Genomic DNA, 6,290 nt, shown 5'->3' with positions numbered 1-6,290 from the left:
TCACCCTCTTTTAACCACCAGGGTGGAATTTACTGTCAGAGTGAAACCTGCCTTTCAAGATTAAAAAAAACCCAAAAAACAAAACTCCAAAACAAAATAATAAAACATCCCACGAAAAACCAACTATGAGTTCAATGCCAACATCACCAGAGTCATGCTCAGCCCACTTTAAAATAAGAAAGGCTATTTTAAAGAGGTTAGAGAGCAAGGCTGAAATACTGAACAGGATGGAGAAAGATGGCAAAAAATTCTGTGTAGAATAGTCCTGTGCAGCCTCTTTGGCTTTTTTTTGAGTTGCCAGTAGCACCTCCTCATTAAATATTCAGGATTCTTATCTCACTCTGGTAACATGCAGAATTTTTGTGTGCACAGGAGACAGACAAGGAGCACTTCTGTTCCAAAGCCATTAAAATCCATTCAGGATACAAAAATAGTTCTTGCATCACAGCACTCCATGAAATATTTCTGAGTTTCCTTATTATGCCAGACTGCAGAGGCACAGAGGGAAAAGGAGATTTAGCTGCATCCTGCATTTGTGGTCACAGGTACAGTTACTGCTTGCTCACACATTTCTGCTCTTGGACTGGGACTGCAGGGAATATTCTAAGAGAAATCATCTGAAGATTTCAAGTCAAATTCTCTCTTTAGGTAACTGGAGCTGGTCAATCCCACCTGTGTGTCCTGCACTTTCCATGCAGAAAAGGTTTCTAAGCACAATACTTGAAGCACACATGCCCACCAGGCTTTAAATCAGTCTATGTATGAGTCTTAATTTAATAAAGTGAAGGAACTTTCATCCCATGGCTAACATTTTCCCCTAAAAGTAAGATAAGAGTTATGATTCTGAAAGTGTTTGACACAGAATAAATAATAAATTATCTGTTTACTTATAGTATCACGATCATGAACAATTGAAATATATTCCCACTTAAGTGGAATATAATTAGATATTCTAATTATAGATACTTGTAGCTGATCAAACCCACCTGTGTGTCCTGCACTTTGCATGGAGAAAATGTTTCTAAGCACAATATTTGGAGCACACATGCCCACCAAGCTTTAAATCAGTCTATGTATGAGTCTTAATTTATTAATAAAACTCAAGGATTTTTCATCCAATGGCTAATTTTTTCCCTCAAATTAAGGTAAGAGTTATGATTCTGAAAATTTTTGACAAGAAGTAAATAATACATGATCTTTTACCTATAGTATCAGCTGTTATCATTCACTGATCGTGAACAATTGAAATATATTCCCATTTAAGCAGCATATAATTAGATATTCTAATTATAGATACTTGTAGCTGATCAAACCCACCTGTGTGTCCTGCACTTTCCATGGAGAAAATGTTTCTAAGCACAATATTTGGAGCACACATGCCCACCAAGCTTTAAATCAGTCTACTTATGAATCTTTATTAATAAAAGTGAAGGAACTTTCATCCAATGGCTAATTTTTTCCCCTCAAATTAAGATATGACATGTGATTCTGAAAATTTTTGACAAAAAGTAAATAATATATGGTCTGTTTGCTTATAGTATCAGCTGTTATCATTCACTGATCATGAACAATTGAAATATATTCCCACTTAAGTGGAATATCATAACATTATTTTTTTCACATTTGAGAACTGATAAAAATATACACACACAAATTCATGTTAGTGAGATAATAACAATGATCTTGCACACAACAGTTATGTAAAAATAACTGTCCAACACTTTGAACACTGACACTGCCTATTTTAGAATCAGTTTTGAGAATGAAAGGATGGGTAGAAGTGGGGGAGAAAGATGTTGCTCCAGGCTATTTGAAATAAAACAAGCTGTTCAGTTCCATGGCCACTGTTGCTCTTTTGTCTCTTAATATTTTATATGAAAGAGATATTTTTTCATATCCAGCTCAGCATAAAACAAAACTTATATAGGCCATTCAATTTTGAACATATTCTCTGCATATTTAGTTCCCTGCCTTGCAAATACAGCACTTCAATGCATGGGCAGGCTGACTGAACTGCATGCTTGAGGGATTAAAATAAAAATATTTACATACCTGTAGATGGATAGATAGATGGATGTGTAAACACAGACATACAGAAATGTGTGTTGATCTATTTGCATTGAGAGATTAAGGATGGAAACTCATTCCAGCCACAATTTCAGGGAGAGTAAAGCATTTCCCACATTGGAGATGGAGCAGCAAGGACTGCAAGACTTCCACAAAACAAAACAAACCACACTGATGGCTTGCATCATCCATATTTTTGATCTTAAACCCAGGTGTTTTTTAGGATGAATGAGCTGATAATTGTATGATTTGTGATCAGGTTTGGTTATTCCAAATCTTTCACATTATTCAGGCTTCTGTTCACAACTGGTGCTATTTGACTTCATGACTGGGGAAACTTCCATCAAAGTTTCTGAGTATTTGAGGATAATAATAGATTTAGAACTTTATTGCTGCTTCAAGAAGACCAAGACATTGGACTGTTGCTTTCTTCTAAATGAGAACACAATTCTCGTGCTGATCTATCAAACTGCATTTCACTTTCTATGCATTTTAATGTCAATGTTTTCTATAAGAGAAATCCAAGTTCAATGCTGACTCTGTAAATTTAATTTCTGGGAAGTCCTCAAAGACTTTTAACTCAACTCTTCTCCTCTGCCCACCCTTCATACCAGCTCCATAGGGGATCTTCCAACAGGCAACCAGGAGCTGATTTTGAAACTGCTTCCATTAATATTTAAACTCATGATCTAGAAGGGAGGGGACTCCTAATTGTAGAAATCTTGTACAATTCTGGTGTTTGTGATTATTCCCAGAGAGGGAGCAAGTGTTGAAATTAAAAGCAAGTAAGCACAGAAGAATTACTACTGCTAGAAAAGTACTGGAGTTATTTCTGGTGTGTTTTGGAAAGATAAAATACCTACAAATGTACAATTACAATTATAATGTAGCTGGAAACCAGTGCTAAAATCAAGACTCCATCAGTGTTCTCAGACCTACTGAATTAACTCTAAATTCTCTCTCTTCTAAAAAGGCATCTATAGAATAAGAAAATACTTAATTAATATGAGAATTAAGCATTTGCAGAATAAGAAAATTTACAGAATAAGAAAATAATTAATATGAGAATTAAGCACACGTAAAGTTGATTTTTCTGGACAGAATCAACATCATTAGTGTCCTTAAACTGCCACATATGCTGAAATGTTACATTATTATTATTATTATTATTAGCTTCTAACATATTTGGAAGCATAGGCGAAAAAAAATTCAAGAAAAGAGCTGAACAAAGGTAAAGAAAAACTATGAAACAAAATTGCATAGCTAATGATATTTCCCATTTTTAGAATATTATTTCTTCTGTATTCCCCAAAGGGCACAGATTTGTCAGTTAGGAGTCAAAGACTTTTTGAAGCTGACACTTGCAATACAACTTATTGAAAACCACTTAGAAAGAGTTAAAGGTGAGTAAAGCAGAACATAAATGCTCAATGGAATAAGCAGAATAAGAAGAAACAATGTTTTTGACCTGCATATAACATAATCTTAAACCACTGGAGCCTGTATAAACTCCCAGCATTTTGGAAATACATCTAAATTTCAGCAAGACTTATTTTAGAGAATCAGAATGTTTTAGATTGGACAAGTCCCTTAAGATCATCAAGTCCAGCCACAAACCTTAAACCACCAAATCCACCACTCAACCACTCCCCTAAGCACTGTCCTTGCACATATAGAATTATATATCTTTTATATATAAAACATATAGCAAGGATCATCTCCTACAAACAGCTTCTCTTTTCAATTTCTTCTAACTGTTATACCTCAAATTCTAGTTCACACTTACGAAATAGCATTTGTTGACAAGTTTCAGAAGCTTTCCAGACTTCCAGAATTCAGAAGTCATCAATGGAGGATGATGATTTGTAGGAATTTTTCTGAATTTCACTATGGTTTCTCAATTAAGCAATTGACACTCTTAACAAAGCCATAAAAGTCTCGTTCATCTGCCCCATGGCCCATTTATTTCATCTTGCTCCTGGAAAGCAGCACAGAATTATTCAAACTTGTGTTTTCCATGGTGAACTGAGCTATCCCATAATTACTTTTACTCCAGCAGTACAAAATATGGCAGTCAAAGGCCAAATTCACTGCAGCATGTCAGTCTTAGAGTGCTACTTAAATTTTCAGCCCTTGTCTAAAAAAGCTTTAATTTTACTTTCCCTTGGATAGTTATGACATGGAACCCCCCATTCATTTTGAGAAATAAAGTTAATTTCTAACCTCTTTACAATTTGCCCACCATCTCACAAATGAAAACTCATTATTCATTCTTATATCAATTGGTTTCAAGGACAGTAGCTTTAAACAGATGTGTAAACAGTTACTCTAATCTTATTTACTGGCAGCAGAGATAAATAGCACAAATTTTGAGTTTCACCATTGTATTTTTGTGCTTAGCCTGTTGTTATGCAAGGACAAATACATTATTAGAGAACTGGGCACAAGCTATCTAAAATGAGATAATATGTTTTAGCCATTAATATATTTGTATTATTTATTATACTTTTCCTCAAATTAGTAGGTACGGGAGTTTTGAAACTCAGATTATTTTGGAGCAACTCAGGAAATGACATCATCTCCATGGAAATATTAATTCCAGGTTTCCACCACTCCCCTGCTTATATGGGGGAAGGGGAGAAGGAGAGGAAGTTGTCAATGAGACAATTAGCACAAAATGAGGCTTAGCTGAGATCTAATCTTCACCAGAAAAACCATTCTTCTTGCTGATTAAACAATCAACTCTGCTGCTAAGGAAATAGCACAAATTTTACACAGCTATCAAAAGAGAATGAAGACTGAGCTAATTATTATAACTCAACAGAAAATTGCCAAGAAGTTTCCAATCATTTAGGAGCAGCTCTTACTCACACTTTGGGGTTAGCATGTCCCAGCTGTAATTTACCACTGAAATGCTACACAGATGTCAGTAATTCCAGGCTTAGGCACAGTCCCTGCAGGAGAACAAGAGGGAATACAATTTATTATTTCACTTCATGACTGTAGTTAGGGATGTTTAAGAAAAATACATATATATACTGGCAGTTACAGCTCCTTTAAATTAGGAATAGTCCCTGTGGTTGGACTATCCCAGGAAAGTTAGGAATTGCTTGCCTTACATGACTGTTATCATCTTGTGGCTGATTAGTGCAACCAAATTATACCAGCAGTCAGGGGAACTCAGCAGCTGGGGTGGTGAACGTGGTGCTTGGCTCTTCTGCAACCTCCTAAAGCCTCCACTGGTCATTAAAAATTTGATTTATTTGATATGTCACTGTTAGGTCGGATGTGACATACACACGTGATCAGGGTCTAAGAAGAAAAAAGTTTTTATTCTGCATGTTCTCCAGCTTGTATACTCTTAACAAAGTGTGATCTTTTGTTAAGTGATTAACAAAAGTGATTGTGTGATCTTGTATTTAAGTGATTAACTACCTCACAATAACTTATTATAGTCATTAGTACAAAATAGTTAATGACAATATAATTGATGAAAGTTTTATGAAAATTTAATAACACACCTACTTATACACACAGTCTAACTTACAGAAATGTCCATATATCTTTTCCAGTCTGTTCCCATGCTAACAGCCTGGTCTTCTTCCTTGCTATGAATCCCCTGGAAAATCATCAATTGGTATTTCTTCTATTAACTCAGTTTTACTTTACTTACAAGCCAACTATCCACCCCTCCATGCTGATAACACAACTTCCTTGGTAAGAGAGCCCAGGCATGCTGGCATCCTCCAAATCTCCAGATAAAAGGGAACCAAGGACAGGCCAGGATGGGAAATGGGACTGTGATGTGATTTTGATTTCCAAACCTGCATGGAATGAACAATAATATACATGGCCTTCCCCCACAGGACGAGGAAAATTACATAAGTAATGAAACTATTGGATTAGGAAATGGACTAAAATGCCAGAACTCTTTTGGGAATGTTTTCCAATCAAGCAGATGACAGATAACCTAAGAAATGCCAGCGGAAGGCAGCAACATTATTATGTTATTAAACTCCTTCCAGCAAATATATCTAAGCACAGAAGGGCCATTAGGCTTCCTGCTCTTGTGCAAAGATTTGGGGTCGATTCTTCATTTAGCTTCATGCAGGAATACAAAGTTCCTGCAGGGAAATTATACCTCAAATATATATAAATACAAAGTTACTGCAGGGAAATTACACCTCAAATATATATGTGTGTGTACACATGAATACCTCACT

The 6,290-nt window shown here is 35.6% G+C and overlaps 1 long non-coding RNA gene across 1 annotated transcript; it reads right to left on the bottom strand.

The window, feature by feature from the left end:
* Positions 1-3,954: 3,954 nt before the first annotated feature.
* Positions 3,955-5,808, bottom strand: LOC127059157 (uncharacterized). Its single transcript, XR_007776643.1, has 3 exons — positions 5,741-5,808; positions 4,939-5,021; positions 3,955-4,045 (listed from the first exon to the last, which is right to left on the bottom strand). It is a non-coding gene; the product is annotated as an uncharacterized LOC127059157 (long non-coding RNA).
* Positions 5,809-6,290: the final 482 nt, after the last annotated feature.

This window comes from Serinus canaria, chromosome 1A (assembly GCF_022539315.1).
Source record: "Serinus canaria isolate serCan28SL12 chromosome 1A, serCan2020, whole genome shotgun sequence".
In the NCBI taxonomy this organism is placed as follows: Eukaryota; Metazoa; Chordata; class Aves; order Passeriformes; family Fringillidae; genus Serinus; species Serinus canaria.
The sequence above is the reverse complement of the archived record's forward strand: the minus strand, read 5'-3'. Positions and strand labels throughout refer to the sequence as shown.